General features: G+C 39.6%; 1 protein-coding gene across 4 annotated transcripts in view; it reads right to left on the bottom strand.

The window, feature by feature from the left end:
* Positions 1 to 18,396, bottom strand: part of LOC134219229 (A disintegrin and metalloproteinase with thrombospondin motifs 1) — a 740,918-nt gene that overhangs the window by 334,037 nt on the left and 388,485 nt on the right. The gene's annotated exons all lie outside the window — the stretch shown is intronic.

The following is an 18,396-nucleotide window of genomic DNA, read 5'->3' as shown; positions in this document are numbered from 1 at the left end:
TAACAACATTGTGTAACTGCCACATTTAATTTAATACTTAGGATAATATTAATTCATTTTTCTTTATTTATACATATAATATTTATACATATAATATACATAATATCGATGAATACATAAATATGGAATATCATACAAACAACTTGTTTAACTCACGCAAGGCCCTTAACAATAAAATCAGCATCAAACTGCGATTCTTAAAAAAAAATACACGGAAATTTTTTTTTGTTTACTATATGTGAAAATTGTGAAATGTTTGAAATGTCATAACTTTTTTGTTTATTAGTTTACCATCACCAAATTTTTATGGTAGATAGCTAATATAATGGACCGTTTTCCCTAAAAAAATTACGTTCGAAAAAAGATAGGGTTTTGAGATATTTGAGTTTTTGTGACAAAAATGATATTTTTAAAGGCAAAAAAATTTTTTTTACTGTGCACATTTTCTTAAGAATCACCATTTAGTTGTCTAACTTTGCTGAAAAAATCATAACAATCGAACATTCCGTTTTTGCTGTGCAGCTTTTTAAATATTTTTGAACCATTTTCACATACACCCTTTTGAAAAGTTAGTCGTGACTCAATATGAAGATTTGATATCGAAAAATGACGATTTAGATGAAATTGAAAAACTGTGCAAAGTTTCAACTCAATAGAAAATCATGAATTAAAATTTTTCTTAAATTTTGATGCTGTTGCTTGGAATCGCTCTGCTGCTTTCTTGGGCGATGCAATAATGGCAAGGATTTCGTAGGTGCAAATTTGTTTCGGTGATTAATTCGTCAAATCTTGTTACTTTTACACAAACAACTTATTCAAATGAAAGCCTAGACTTTAAATTGTGAGATTGAATCAAATTTATGTTCATAAATAGTGTATGTTTGCTGGAAAACGCAAATATTGTTGAGGGTGCCAACAAATGTCGCACCCTGCCAAAGCCGTATTCTACCCTATATAACATTGAAATTGAAAAATTAAAATTAAAAAAAATCGAAGAAAAAAATACTCCGGATAATTGAGTCCGACCTGTATATTGTTTAAATCTGTGTAGTAGTACAGTTGTCAGTGGGCTCTGTTGAACTTCTATAAAAAGCTGAATATGTCCGCAAGCAGGCCCTATCAAAGCTACCGTGTCCCACTCAAAGGGCACTAGCCTAGTCTTGGTTGTGTGGAATTGTATACAAATTTGACCCGACTGATCGAGCGTCTGTTCACCAAGGAGGTGCGGCTCCAACAGAGTCTGATCTGGCATCCAGAGGCTGAATATGAAATGCTATTCCCCGGAAGATATACCTAAGATGGCAGCCCCATCCCGGTGGATAGGGAACCTTGGGCCAACAAACCTATACTGTTCTCGAAAGATCAATTTGTTCGAGAATCCGATAATGATCCGATACGGACTGATTTTACGTCGACGACTCTTAGCGCGCAACAACGGACACGAATAGGAACATGGAATGTTTTAGCCCTAGCCTAGCAGGGCACAACTTGCCAATGAGGCACGCCGCATAAAGCTTGAGATCCTGGGACTGAGTGAAGTCCGTTGGCCAAACTTTGGAGAACACAGAACGCCGTCGGGACAAGTTCTGCTATACTCTGGTTTACCCGGCATCGCGGAGTAGCCCAAGTAACATTTAAAGTTTTATAACGCTCTTGAAGACCATAATTTACTCTACAAGAGTGTTATAAAACCAGCATAAAACCAAAATGCTACTAGGGAGGCTTCCTACTAAGCGGCCAGGCACACTCTGCGCTTATGAAGTGAAAGGATAATCGATGCCAGATTTAGAACACGGGACCGAAACCTTACTATAATTCAATGTAATGCGCCTCCCGATGCTGCCGATCTGCAAGACAAAGAAAACTTCTACAGTCTACTCAATGCCGTCGTAGATATAATTCCGAAGGGTGATATCAAGGTTTATTTGGGCGTCTTCAATGCGAAGATCGGATCCGACAACTCGAACCATGAGCGCTTTATGGGACGCCATGGTCTTGGAGAAATGAGCGAAAACAGAAAGCTGTTCGCAGAATTCTGCGGTAATAACGACATAGTGATCGGGGGATCGCTCTTCTCTCATCGGCCGGCTCACAAGGTCCCTCGGGTCTCCCGACGCTTTACAGAATATCAAATCGACCACATCTGTATCAGCCGAAAATGGAAACGAAGCCTTCTTGATGTACGGAATAAACTTAGTACCGATATCGCGTCTGATCAACATCCGTCAACGAAACTAGGCTCTGGAGAAGGACGTGAAGTGGGCGGACTCTCTGGCCGACGAAGGAGAGAGAGCCGCAGCAACCGGGGACATTCACCTCCTCTACGATATCTCACGACGCTTAAGCAGGGCGAAGATGAATGCAACGATGCCTGTGAAAGATGCGAATGTTCAGTTATTGACCGACCCGAATGACCAGCTGAAACACTGGTTCGAGCACTTCGAACAACTTTTTCAAGTTCCAGACAGGCCACCACCATCTCAGCATGATCTGCCTAGGATCCGACGTATAACACGCGTCAATGCCGAAGCTCCATCACTGCTAGAGATTCAAACAGCCATCCAAAGCATGAAATCGAATAAAGCCCCAGGGGTCGACCGCATATCAGCTGAGACGCTCAAAGCTGACCCCATGACATCTGCTCAACTACTGCATTGTTTATTTCGTAATATCTGGGATACCGCAACTTTCCCGGTCGACTGGATGCAAGGTATCTTAGTGAAGGTGCCCAAAAAGGGTGACCTGACTGTATGCGATAACTGGCGAGGCATTATGTTGCTGTGTACCGTTCTCAAAGTTCTATGCAATGTCATCTTTAAGTTATCCCGTGAACCAAACCGCGGGCTGCTATGGCAGCCTTTAACCATAGAGCACCTTAACGACTTTGAATTGGCTGATGAAGTTGCACTCCTCGTTGCAACGGCGCTCTGATATGCAGAGTAAGCTCAACGACCTTGCGCTCCTCTTCGGCAGGTTTAATCATCAACGTCAACAAAACCAAATCGTAGAATGTAAACACGATAAACCCTTCCAGTTTCACAGTAGCCGGGCAATTAGTGGAGAATGTTGAAAGCTTCCAATATCTTGGTAGCCAAATTGCGTCAGATGGTGGTACCAAGATCGACATAGGCGCACGGATCAAGCAATCAAGGGCTGCATCGGCGAGAAGTATCCAGAAAAACAGGCAGATAAGTGAACGCACCAAAATACGAATTTTCAACTCTAACGTGAAATCTGTGCTGTTATTCGCTAGCGAAACATGGTGTGTATCAGTGGAGAACACTTAACGGCTGCAGGTGTTCATCAACAGAAGCCTGCGGTATATAATTCGGGCCTGGTGGCCTCACAACTGAATCTCAAACATCGAGCACCTTCGTCACCCCCAGAGGCCGATAGCAACAGAAATTCGGGATCAGAAGTGGGGCTGGGTCGGCCACACTCTACGTAGGGGCGGAAACGAAATCTGTAAACAAGCATTAGACTGGAATCCAGCGGGACATCGCAGCAGAGGCAGACCAAGAGGCTCATGGCGGCGAAGCCTTAGTAAAGAAATAAAAAAAAGTCGACCGAAATCTAACCTGGCAACAGGTTAAAGCAATAGCCGGACATCGCTCATGATGTTGATCCTTCAAGTCGGTCCTTTGCACCACCGGAGATGTACAGGACCTTTAAGTAAGTAAGGTTGTTTCTCGTTCACGTTGACCATAAAATTATTCTCACTTAAATTAGTTTGCAGATATCTGATGAAATTTACACACTGTATAACATCAGAACCAGGGTTTGCAGAAATCGCTCTCAATAGATAACGAACAACGATAAAAGAGAGGCAAAAGCTTTTCCGAATCATAACAAATTTATCAAACTTGTATACAAGTGCGAAAAAACAGAATCGGATAGGCAGCCCCCACAGAAAAATGGTGATTCTCGCTCCTTTCGCGTTGGTTACTGCACAGCTGTGTAGAACAAGTTTAAATGCATCATCAGAGCCAGTGCTCCCCACATTTGGAGCTTTCTAAAAGAAATTTATCATGGGGTATAGTCTCCCGAATCAGTTCATGATAGCTTGCGAAAAAGTTTCTCGCGGTATGCTATATATGTATACAGAGATGATTAGTGAGAGACTTGTTTTAGGATTCTATCCCTGATCAGAACTGTTTGTACTATACTTTATTGATTTTCACATTACCGATTTTTTATTCATTGTTCGAATATTAGAATTTTAATTTTTTGTGTTTTTTTTCATTAGTGAGCACGCTTGTTGGGAAGAAAAGCGACGACATTGGTGTTGTATATCTTTGTTTCGCGATGAGATGAATATATGTTCAGTAAGTTCGATATCGGAACAGTTCCCCTATACAGATGTTAAATTCTTCTAAAACCTCAATCGCCATTTGTGAGTGCATAAACAGTATACACATTAGCAAGAATTGACTAATGATAATTTATTTTAAGCTTCATCGTAATCCCACTAGAATTCATCAACACATTGATCGTAACGAGACATGTTCTCACCGATTGTTTCAAGGACACAACCATTGCCCAGCCTCTTCATCAATATTTCTTTCTAGGTGTGCATCTTGCCAACGTGCATCTCCTTAACGGGTTCCGTAATGATTATTTTCGCAGAATTATTATAATGCACACCAACCAGGAATCCCATCAATCATTCATAAAATCCCTCCGAGGGAAAATAATTTTATAACGAGGAAGGGCATACCAACCGGTAATTAACGGTCCCGGTCAGAGGGTGACACTTCGCTCGATCGAACCAGGCACATGCATCAGGTGGGAATCGTATCGAATATGACACAAAAACGGCTTTCACACGCCGATGATCACTCGACACGATCAACAGTCCGGAGACAAGCCGACTCGGGGACACTTGTCACACCATGACAGGGGATGAATGATAGGTAAACAAGCTAAACGTGCCCCCGGGTTTTAATTCGCAAAACGCAAATTGTTAAATGATTCTACTGCACTAGGTGTGTATGGTACCGTAATCCCAGGGGAAATTGATCTCTTTAAAAAGTTTTTGTTTGGTAAACTGAAGATAATGAAAATATTGCTAAATATGTTTACATTACAAAAGTAATTTCTCGATCTCTGATGGTTTTTGTTATTAAACTTATTATGAAAAACGTTGATAAAGTCGCCATTAAGGACATAGTTGGTAGAGTACCACGATGGCAGTCAATATGGCACCGGACCTTCCACGGGTCATTACCACACCTCCCGCACTCCTCTGCCACAAACATTTGAATGCATCGAACAGCACCGAACAAAAGTTTGATATTCAAATTACTAACCTGCTCACAGCATATTTATTTACTTCCCGTAATAATGAACATGTTTCTTCAAAGAGTCCTATGCATTTCGGCACGAATTGTAGCATAAATAAGCAGTTTCGTGCCAATTTAATAGCCGTTCGCGATTTGGTGGGCTTATCACTGCACTTCACTTCTTCTCAAAGGGCATTGAAAAAATCAAGCGGGGTATAAAATGCTTATTTCGCGTTACGTAATCAATGGATCTTTCCCAAGGTGCGGTTTTCATTCAGCTATGTGGGTTCTCTTTTCGCCAGCGTTTGGAGGAGAGGCACTGTAGCCAGTGTAATGAAAGGTTTAGTTTCCCATACTAGCTTTCAAACAAACTTTAACCGGCTTGTGCTCAATCAGTTTTTGTTCAAATCGGCTTTTGGAGGACACTCGGAGCATGGGACGGAATCGATTGAGCAAGGTGGTGCTGGGTCGTTTTTTGAACCACCCTACTAATATTCTTTGTTTTTTTTATAAATACGACACCAATACTACTACAGTATATAACAGTTTTTATTGTACCAACACTTTCAAAGCTTTGTTTTGGTACTCAACCCACCTTCACCTTAATACATGTTTCTGTCTAATCCAACTCGTTTATGTAGATTTCAACACTTTCTTGGAGTGTGATACCATTCAGTATGAATATTCCATTACAGTGAATTACTATGTTTTGGTATTCAACATGATAATAGAGTGATCAATTTGAACCCGCGGGTCAATTTACACCCAAATTACGGTGTAGAAGAAACAAGTAAAAACATTTGACCCTTCAGCTCTTTGGAGGCCATCGGCGATGGGGAGATGAACTGTTTCTCATTCGACTCAAAGTAGCATGGCATGATACCGTTTTGTGCAATAGTCAACTTAGTGAAAAATATATTGTTGATTGGAAATTAAAGTCCGGAAATTCAGTTTACTACAATACCAACGTCACTGATTGGAATTGAACTAAGAGTTTCTACATTACAAGTAGGTGTGGGATACCTAGGTACATACTAAATCATGGTTTATTTGATAGACCCAAAACCATACTTTCGGTACTCTAAAAACATTGCACTCATTAGCCATTAGGATTTCACTACTGCCTCCGCATGTAAATGATCGAAAATCGTCACCGACCTATAAGCTATAAGCAAAACCTTCCCCTCTGTTCCGGATCCGTGAGAAAAACAACGGTAGCCATGTATCCAATCGCATTTGAATGCAAATGAAAGTCGCTTCTGTGCGCGAATAGAACGATTATTGCTGTCATTTCGCCTAGGCTTTATTATCTTACCCGGGGCGACTGCGAGTACTAAGTACTCGCGCATCGCTACTCTCCGCGACCATTCGATCCACCATCGGTAATAAGGAGTGAGGACACACAAGCTGGACTGCCTACCTAACTGCCTGCTTAACCTCTCTTGACATCGCACCGCGCATGCAAAACACTTCCACCGGGCGGCAAGCAACCTCGCTCATTGTCTGAGGAGCTGGCGCACTCCGACTTGATACTTCGCTATTACGAAGAAACGACTCAAGGAAAGGGAGAAGAAAGAGGTAGGTAGTGATTGGAAAATGAAAGCGATTAAAGACCTACTCTCCCCGTACCAAAGCACGTCGAGCCGATCGTATAAGCACGGTGCATGTGCTCATCGAACTCTTAGCTGAAGTGCCCCGCAACGAACATTGAACACCAAGTGTAAATATCAAAAATCAATAATGTTTATGCTAATTGCGTTAATGGCTTATCTCCGTTGGTACGTTTAATTGATACTGGCTTCTTTTGTTGTTGTCTCTTATGTTTGCTGTTTTTTCGTGTTTTACTCTTTGAGTTACCCACGCTTTTGCGGCTTTACTTCTGAAGTTGGAATATATGGTGATCTGTATTGTGGGAAAATTGCGATAAACTTCTTCAACAGTTTCTATATTGTTTGTCAAACCAAGAAATCAAGCGGTGTAAGAAGCCCCATTCAAATTCATTACAATAATAAAGATCGCTACAACTAGACCCATTAATCACTCTTGTTAGGTTCTTCTGATCTCAATGGATGATTGTTGTCTGCGACGGACAGCTATAGAATCGTCATCTCTATCAGTGCTCTGATCGACAGACAAGTCAGCTCACCCAGCTTGTAACAGATTGACAGATAGGAGAGCAAAAACTTCTAGCTAAACTGATGAGAAGGCGGGTAGACAGTAACGTCGATATATGTACATGCATCGAACGACCGCTACTCAAGTTCACTGCACCTCGGAGATTGCACTTGTCATATGCAGTTGATGCAGCGTCTCGCGTCTATAACCACCTTGACCGATATTTTTGTTGGCCCACACCACCAATGGCTTCCCCATCTGCTCGACCTCGTCTCCGCTAGACACGATACAGTCAATTAAGGACGTCCGTCGATAGTGGCGCGTGTAGTGGTCGTCATCATCGGGTCGTTGCTGAATGGGCAATTTGTTTTTATGCATCAGCGACAGGTCTGAGGAGGTCTCGTTTGGTGACAAAGTGATGTGATACGTGCCTAATAAGAGGGTATCCAAAGTGCCGGCTGTTCTAGTTTTTAAACCCTCCACCCGTTGATCAGGAAGGCCCACGCAGTGCTTAGGCAATTACTGCTGCCAGCGCAGCGCAGTAACCGTTCTCGCATCCTACGGAGAGCAAATTCGTTATACGTATGGAAATTATGCGTGAGATCACGAAGAATTCAATTTTCTGTAATTAACACCCCCAAGCGTGAGGAAAAATAGCGGATGTGGTCACAGTCTTGTCGCTGGCCTGCCTTTTCGATTGACGGTAACTGGAATTGATTATAAATTGCAATGGACAATATTGAAGAGGTTTTCGGCTAGCATTTGCTTTCAAAAACTGACGTTAGATTCTCGGTCGAAAGATTGAGGATCCTTTTGTGTATATATTCTAGGAATAGGAACAGAAGCGGGGCCCTCCTTAGCCGTGCGGTAAGACGCGCGGCTACAAAGCAAGACCATGCTGAGGGTGGCTGGGTTCGATTCCCGGTGCCGGTCTAGGCAATTTTTGGATTGGAAATTGTCTCGACTTCCCTGGGCATAAAAGTATCATCGTGTTAGCCTCATGATATACGAATGCAAAAATGGTAACTTGGCTTAGAAACCTCGCAGTTAATAACTGTGGAAGTGCTTAATGAACACTAAGCTGCGAGGCGGCTCTGTCCCCCAGTGTGGGGATGTAATGCCAATAAGAAGAAGAAGAAGAAGGAACAGAAGCGAATTAAAACTAGGGTAAAATGACCAATAGTGGACCCCCTACCAATAGTGGACCCTCCAGCCATTTTTGCATTATTACTGCACAATGTCAACATTTCGCTATGAAATTCTATCGGGAGAACCTACCTTACAGTCCTATGATTTGATTACATGCGTTGGAAATGCTATGGAAAGTCAAATTAGATGATTTTTTACAATTCTATAAAAAATAAACACGAGAGTGTCCATTATAGGAATTTTTTGGGGGGTCCATAATAGGGAAGAAGAACGTCCCGAAACGGAACATGAAAATCAAATGAAGTGTCGACTATAGGGAAGCAATTTCCTATTACGGACCCCCAGGGGGTCTACTATAGGGCGAATTCAGTTAGACTTTAAAATGTTAATTTCAACGAATAACGTCGTGTATTTGGGTGTTTTATGTATGTATCGTGAAGAGGGGATGCAGAGCTTGTTGTTAGATATCAAGCAGAGTTAATATTTTGAAAATTACTAAGCCGTTTGACAGGAAGAGCAAAATTTCGCTACTAGGGGGTCCACTATTGGGCATTTTACCCTATGAAAATACAAATAAGAACAGTTAAGTTGATCCAGTTGGGGCGCAGGGTCATGAGAAAATATGAATATAAAATAATGTGACCAGCAAGCGTCCTGCGAAACGCGGGACGCCTGTCTGGATTGCGTTACTGGCTTGAAAGTGGTTCCTCCAAAAGTGCATTTCGCATAGATTTTGGCCCAAAAAAAATTAGAAAAATATTTGTAAGGCTGTATGGATTGCAATAAGTTTGTAAAACGAAGTTGAAAAATGCAGCGTCCCGCGAAACGCGGGACGTCTGGTCACATTAATATAAAATGAAAATGCTTGGTCAGCCTAGGAACGGCATACGAGAGGCTCTACAATGGCATAATGATGGCAATTTATGCATCATTTAAATATGAGTAAACAAAAACAAAATAATAGTGCATCAACGATTAAATTAGCGTGTTATGATTGTGAATCGCTATATTCGCTAATAATAACAAATAGGGGAAATGTCCCGATCTCCATCTCACTGTACATATATTCATCTCATCGCTAAACAAAGAAATACGGCACCAAATTCGTCGCTTCTTTTTGTCAACATGCGTGCTCACTGCTGAAAAAAATCACAAAAATAATAAACAAATTAAATTCCTTTCCATTGCTTTGTTTTTGATGGGATGGAAATAGGAGCTATGAGATGAAGTGGCGAACCGTTCCCCTACAAGTTTTTAATATAGAAAAAGGTCTGGTGAACAAAATGTTTATAACAATTCATAAACCATTATTATTTTATTATTGTAGATTGTCTGCTCCAGACAAAATCCATTCAACTCTAGCTTCATCTTATCGATCACTAATAATGATAGAGCGTTTTATTGCTTCTGTTGTTGACAGATCTGTGTATCAATGCCACCGATGATGATTTTCTTGCGCCACCATCGCATCTAAGGTTCCACAAACACAGTTTTTCTTGCATATTAACGCTTGCTTTCTTCATTGCTTCTACATTCGTCGCCACGTTATGTCGTTTTATAAGACGCTCAACGGCCGCAGTTCCGGTGTTCGGGGGATTCAGATCTTTAGTATTAGCATTAGCATTAAGCAATTCGCACAAATTCGTAGGTGGTACAAGCCAAGACTATTGTATGAGAGTATTAGCATCACTTTCATCCGTTACCACAGATATCGATTTGGGACTAATCACTATCTCTTAGATGGAAGCAATGCACTCTCCAATAGTCGAGATCTGTCCTGGCCACGTCCTTGCGAATGCTGAGGAAGAGGAAGGATGGTTAGTTAGACACCTACTTATGAAAGATGCAGAGAACTCTACGACCTCTCATAGGTGCCACGGGAGGTTTTGGGATTGTGTGGGGAGGTTATAACAATAGGAATCGTTTTGGTAGAACGTGAAACACAGAAAGAACTAAGATACAAATATAAAGTAGGAAAGGGACGAGCCTGGAATTGAACCCACGATCTCCTGCTTATAAGGCAGAAGCGGTAGCCACTAGACCACCGAGCTCGTCGTGTGTTCGGGGGATTCAGATCTTTCGGCACAAATTCGACGTCATTCGCCTTATACCATTCTAGCACGTGCTTCGTGCAGTGGCCAAATCCGGCCAGAAGATTGTTGAACCGTTTTAAGCTTTCAGGAGAGGGAGAACCCGCTTTTGGAGTCACTTCCAAATACAACTGTCCGTTCATAAGGTGTAGTGGGCAGTAGCTGGGAGGGAGATCCAGATACTACACACGAAATAAAAATAAAATTAAACATCATGACGCAAGAAATTTATCGACGAGCAAAATATACCAAAGCAAGCGTCACACGCACTGACCAATTTTTGTTTTGCGTGTCATCGATGTTTTCGTTGATTTCATTGAAGCTGGTGCGTAACTTTCTCGAGTTTCAGATAACGTTCCGAGTGGGGGAATTTGAAATATGAAGCGTCTCGTGAAACTCTCTCTCCCGGAGTATCGAATTAGGAAGTGTCCGGAACATAGTCGTTTTTTGCTTCCCACGAATCTCTTGTCAGCATCTATCTCGACCAACTCAACAACCAAAACTCATTCAAAGTCACTTTATATAAAATTTAATAATTTTGTCGATATTTCTTCACACAAATTTATTCCTAATAATGATATAAATTTCAATAAATCGTTATCTGAATTCTTGTAAAGTATGATATCAATGCAATCTCGAATGCAATGATATAGTTTGAAAAAGCATGTTAAAGATGAAAACCGGAACATATTTACCACTATGCAATAACGACATGAGCATTCATGAAACGTTTATCTGATTTCTAATAAATTACGATATCAACGCAATGATATATTTTGACAAATAATTTCATAAATGATCACCACCTTTATCCCTTTTTGTTCATCGAATCATCGGTATTTTGGCGTTTGTTTATCTCCGGAAGTTTATATTCTTGAGATAAAAATTTATTGAATGAAACGACATTAGCTTTTGGATTATGAAGGGATAGCCTTGTCGTCATGAAGAACCATTTCACAAGGACATTGCCGGTAATTGATGTTTTGGGGTAAGGAAAATAATTGCCCTACATATTGATTATATTTGAATGAAAATTATATGGGATAGAATGTTAATGCAATTTAGCTATTACCAATCAAAACTGCATTGTGGTCCAATGATTAAGATCTCTGAGCAAAGGTTCTACAGTATTCTTTCCTCCAGGTTAGATTAACGATTAAGCAAATAAATAAATAAATAAAAATCTGCATAAAAGAAAACTCTCGATGCTCCTCTGAAGAACCTAAAATTAAAGTTCTTATAAAAAATTCTGACAGATCGATAAAGTATAACGGTGAAAAATCATATCATATCGGTATCGATATTTTGGAAAAAAAATCTTTGCAAATTTTTAAGTAATTTAAAATTCTTTATGAAACGGCATCGATCGCTATCGATGGTTCATAAGAAAACTTGGACATGAATAGTTTTGAAGAAACTTAAAGAAATGGATGGCAAGGATTGATTATTCATGTTGACAAATGTGTTTTTGTTTTATTTTGCATTTCGAAGTAGCTTGTTTCATAACGGCGAAATCTCGCTTCCATGCTTTTACCATATAGGGGAACGGTTTGCCACTTCATCTCATAGCTCCTATTTCCATCCCATAAAAAACAAAACAATGGAAGGAATTTGGTTTATTTATTATTTGTGTGATTTTTTTCAGCAGTGAGCACGCATGTTGACGAAAAGAAGCGACGAATTTGGTCCCGTATTTCTTTGTTTAGCGATGAGATGGATATACGTACAGTGAGATGGAGATCGGAACAGTTCCCCTATGCCAGATTCGGACGACGAACACTTCACAGATTTTTTCAAATCGTCAAAACCCGACTATTCACGAATAAGATTACGAAAAATAATTTTACTGTAGCTGCGGATTGGGTTGACTTTGAAGAACGTGAAACGAGCGATGCAGATAATGAATTAATAAGCGATGAGCAAAGGGATGTATCCTAGACGTCTCCTTTTTTATTTACAATGGACACCATTTTCAAACAAGTTTCACAGTTCGATTGTATTAGGCATTTTTTTTTGTTCAACAACCGTCGCTTCAAATATAGATTGATAATGTTCAATATAATTTTATGCTTTTATAGTTTTCAAGCAAATTATCAGTATCGATACTTTATTAAACATTTTCAGCTAGGTCTGCGGTGACGTTTCACGACAACTAAAGTTAGGTCTGCACTGACATTCATATTTTTTGAGTCTGAATCTCCCTCCCAGGGCAGTAGGGACTATGTACAAGGGCTTACGATCGCTCCACAAGCCATCTGCGAGTTGTGATGCCTGCCTAGGATGTGGTGTGGTTTGACAATGGGCTCTGTTAAACTGCTTTGAAAAGCTGCATGTATCCGCAAGCAGCATCCGTCAAAGCGACCAATAAGTCGCCTTTAAAAGCGGGGAAGGGCCGTTTGGCCGAATACCGAATATCTGCCTTGCTATCTGAACAAAAGTGTATTACGTTGCTCATAATGCACTGTTTCAGTGCGAATTGCACTCCACACGTAATGGTCGAATTACTCGCAATAAGTTCCATTCGACTGAGAATCCTGTCAATTTTTTTCCTATTGAAAATTAGCCAGATTGGACTATGGGATCAGAAGTTATGGCCAAAATACTATTTTTTATGCCCAAAACACGCTAAAAAGCACTCACTCATATATTTTAGTATTTTTTTTGCTCGAGAAAGGCACCAACACCGCTGGGTGGATTAATCAGAGTTTTTTGGTAAATATCTTGGCTTGTGCACAGCACATGTTTCGGAACGGACAAATTGATATGAAAGTTGCGAAAAACCATTCACGTGTCTTGGAGGGCCTCGAACCTTCAACCTCCTACTCTCTAGATAGGCGTGATAACCCCTACACAACAAGACCACTTAAGGTCACTCCTGACAGAATCCAAGTTTCAATGATCAAAAAGTTTTGCCCAAATTTAATAATTATATTTTAATAATCTATCCCCACAAAATAAGCCGGGATATCAGAGTTTCACGAGTGAATACATAGTCTAAAACTAAATATTGCTGCCTCTATTGGCTTGATAAATCATGAACGTTTAAAGAACAAACAATAAATAGAATAGATATAAGTATATACTCTTTCGACAGCCGGCTGGCAAGAGTTTAAATTAGAAACATATAAACAACATATGCTATGGGTCGAATTGCCAGCTTGAGGCAAACATCCTTGACCTATCTTACCCTACCCAAACACCAACTCCGTAGAACTTATGAGGGCGTCGCCAAGTCGGGGGCCTCTCACTAAGTAAGTTCTACATCAACATCTCCTTCCATATCCCTAGTTACGGTAAAGATGGGCGTGGCCGGGAGTAGTGATCCTCATGCTTTTGTTATTTTTTGTTAGACTGAAATCAAGAATTCCTCCCCTTCTTGATTTCTGATAGCATTCTACATAGGGATTTCAAAAGAAAAACATGAGTATCACTAGTGTCCAATCTACGAAGTATACCGTAACAACGCTAACGCTAACGCTAACGCTCCTGACAGAATCCAAGTTTCAAAGTGCTCGCGTTTTCGGGGGCACACCACTCGATACGGAAGCAACGCACAACTGTCATTTTTATTTTTCACGCATACTGCGACGCAGAAGCTGAAACAACAAAAATGACGGTTGTCCGCCGCCTTCGTATAGAGTGGTGTGCCCCCGAAAACGCGAGCACTTTGAAACTTGGATTCTTTCAGGACCTTAAAGGTCACGTTTGCGGAAAAGCCATCAGAATCCGAGTACCAACCTCCAACGCGGTTAGCTCTTTTTTTTTTGCAAATTGAAAATCTTTCGGATGCTTGATTTGTCCAATCTTCACATGTGCTTTACTACTACTCGCTTGACTGTGGATATACAACATCTCTTAATATCTCTTGAAGTGGACGGATTTCGATGCTCTACGAATTTATGTACCCCACGATAGATTACGTTTTTTCATAGTAATGCGTTACTTATCACATTCATGTCATCAGTTAAAAACATAACAACACTTCTATCTTTATAATGTTAAACATAGCAAAAGTCTATAACAGGCCGAGAACGGGAGAAGATTACTCATATAAACTTTTTTAATCCTGCCCAACAGTGCATTATACATGATTGACAACGCACTAAAATAAACATCGCAAATTGCCACCAAACTGAAATGGGATCTGTTTACCAAACGACGTACATATATTCAATGCCCGGCACAGATCATGCTCGCACCGCTCTTCAGATGCATTCGAAATCCGCTGTCAGTTCAATTGCATTTAATCTTTTCGTTGCTAAACTGTCACGACATCTTGGATGTGAGCACCAAGCAAATAGTTTCTCTGAGTGCACGTTTCTGTAAACAAGGAAGGCACGCGTCGTCCCGTCGTCAGATCATAGCAACGAAATGACATGTGCGCGCGATCATAATTCGCGTGAAATGGACTGCTGCAGTACCAACAAGGAAGTAGGAGAGTTGAAATTTCGACTATGAAAAAAAAAAACAATCTGATTAATCCACTCAAGCTTTGGTATGACCTTCTTCAATGACTAACATGTGCGACGACATGAGATTTTTAACAATACAACGATAATAAATGAATAAATTGTCCATAAGTTTTAGATTTTTGCACTTAATACCGATGATTAGTTTTTCGATAGAAACGATACCTTTTCAGCACTGTTTTGCGGTAGCTCTAGTGAAAGGCGGAAAACTTATTGGGGATGCACTTATGGAGCAACTGCATATCCTTCATTCTTGGACGTCGGTCGGCGCGCTCGAATGATGTTTTGTTTATGGATTCTATGCACGCGATTTCCTGCTAAGTCGCCGAACGTAGCCCCACAAAGAAGTTTTACTTTTCCCGCTCCTAGGAGTGCGGTAATTCGTACTGACAGGAGGCATTCAAGCTGCCGCGCCATGTCGATGTCTTTTTCCGATTAGAATAATTCTACTTGTTTACGGTCAAAACGTCTCGCGGTTGATGTTTTTCGTCTCATTAAAATAGTTAAATTAATAAAGTTATAACCCTTGCCAGGGGAGCTGCGCACGATAATATCTGTGGCGGTGTAATTTATTATGGCTGTTTGTCATACATCACCACCGCCGTCCGTGCAAGTCACCGCGATCTCCCCGTCGCTCGGTCGTCATCATTGTCCCCAAGATCAAGTGCGGTTATTCTGACTTGTTCGAATAATGTACTCCGCTTTTGGTGTCCCAAAGAAACGACGAAAGGCGATGCAGTGCAGTCTGCGCTTGATTTGCATATCGCTTGGAGAGGTAGGGTCCCTTTGTAGACCTGCGATAGAATTCAATAAGCTTTCGTATGGGAATGCGAGTAGTCGGCGGTGTAGCAAGGAGAGCACACCTACTTATATTAGACTATACATTCTCTTTGAGGGAATCTCTAGGACCAGAGAAAAGCATAGCTCAAATAAAATTTACCCTCAGTTTATGGCTACTCAAATTAACACTCAGCTCATTGTTACTTTTTAACAAATTTTAAAACTGGTTTTACAACCCGGAAATAAGTAGGTATAATGCCGGCGTAAATTTCCTATATAAAATGATTTAGATTGAGGATGAAAATGATTCCTTCTGATAACATTGAAGAAAATATATTGCTCCATAGCTTAAAATTACCTATTTTTTAAGGAATGGATGTTGTTTGTATGGTAAAATTGCAAAAAATTCAAACTGAAAATAATTTTAATGAACCACACATTTTCTGAGGCAGAGGCTATTAAGAATTATAAGTTAAACTTAGGGCGAAATACAAAATGCACGTAGAGCTGTTAATGATTCAATTATCCACTAAAAGATTATCGAAAAAGAAAGAATATAATTAAAATGTTACTCATTTTGTTCTTTAAAAGTCGAAGAGGAGATATAAAACTTTTATTCCATCACCCAACCAGCGGATGGCAGATTTTAATACAGATCTGCATAAGAACCTTACAGAAACTGTATAATAATTGGGCATATACAATTTCGGAAGATTTTAATACAATTGTTGTATTGAAATAATACAGATTTGTAATATTTTAATACAATATCTGTATAAAAAGCTTACAGAATTGTATATGCCCAGATCTTATACAATAATTGTCAGATTTGTTTTTTGGGTGCAGATGCTAAATATAAGCATTTTAAAATATGTACGCACTCCAACTTGCGAATTTTACATAGTGCATTAAAAACCTGCACACCACTAAGCACTTGGAGTAGAGAAGGTGAAGATCACCAGCTGTCATCGAGAGAAATAGTAGATTCGTGGACATTTCACACGGTGTGGTATTGGAAATGAAAAAACACATACTTAAACACATATATAAAAATTGAGAAATTTCTTCACAAAGTTTTTGGCTTAAGAGGTTAGAATTTTAAATGCACACAAAATAAATGTATTATCTAAAAAATGAAATAGTAAGCCATGCCTCGCGGTTGACGTCTTTTTCTGGTGGTTTAGAATATTAAATCTTTCCATATTCGGATGAAAATCGGCTGATCCCTTTTTAAACTTCCGGAGTGAGACGAGGAGTGAGATCAAAAGACTTAGGTTATCGGCCATCAAGTCATCGCCATGCTAAGCCGTTTTGTAAGCTGAACCAGTCGGGAATCCGCTGATAGAGATAAATATAAATTGGCAATTCGCATCGACAAATCGAAGGCTCATCGGAAACAGAAGACCGGGTGAACGCAGTGAGATAGCGGTACCAAATAACTTGATTGGGCAGTTGGCGTTAGGCGAATTTTGGGTGATCAATTCAAGATCTGCCTTGATCTGTTGGATCCATTAAGTATCATTTTAATTCAATCCTTTGTGTTTTTTTCCTAATAATTTCTTCACTTTTTCTATCTATATTTTTCCTTATTACTCCATTATTTCATTACCTCATTAATTATAAAAATAAAATAATTCTGAGGACGTAGCTCTACATAGGAAAATAATATCAATAATGCATTCAAATGTTTAAAATGAATCAACGTTACTCAAGAGAGTAGCAAGAAATTGATCAGTTTTATACCATGAGTACTATTATAAATTAATAGGTGATAAACATTAATAGGTGATAAACATGACGAATGACAAAGGTGCTATGGCAAATCCCACAGGGATAACGATATTTATTTTACGATTTAACCATTGAAGTTTACTGTGCGAATAGAGAGTAGAATTGTATCGAGTCGTATCCACTCGCATTTCCATTTTTGTATTTCGATCATTGTTGCTGATGCAGCATTGGCATAACATCATAGAAGAATATATACCTGAAATTCACCAGTTATTGCCAGGGAGTTATTACTTATACCCACAATTTATTTTCAAAAATTTCTTAGATCACTAAAAAATTTCTACTCACTGAAAAACTTAATATATTGTACACGAAGAAAAATATCTTGTAAACTGAAAAGGATTTCGTATCGATTCAACAAATTTTATTGTTGACTCACGGCTTACCAGTAAATTTCATTGATTTGATACACGCCAGAAACAAAAACTAAATTTTGTAGAAACAAATATTTTTATTTTTCTCGGCACAAAACTCCAATTGTTGTGTAAAAATATTGTGTTTTCCATTTAAAACCTTGGATTTTTTTTTGCACATTTCAGATGTCACTGTTTTGTTATTAAAAACATGGATTGTTCTAGTATATTTTATTTTGTCCTTAATCAAAGATATGATTTTTATGTCATACTTCTATTACAGTATTTTTGCCTTCATCCTTCATTCTCAAACAATCTGGCTCTAGAAAAAGAGAAAATCATTTTATTACATGAATTGGCTATTGAG

This window comes from Armigeres subalbatus, chromosome 3 (assembly GCF_024139115.2).
Source record: "Armigeres subalbatus isolate Guangzhou_Male chromosome 3, GZ_Asu_2, whole genome shotgun sequence".
In the NCBI taxonomy this organism is placed as follows: Eukaryota; Metazoa; Arthropoda; class Insecta; order Diptera; family Culicidae; genus Armigeres; species Armigeres subalbatus.
The sequence above is the reverse complement of the archived record's forward strand: the minus strand, read 5'-3'. Positions and strand labels throughout refer to the sequence as shown.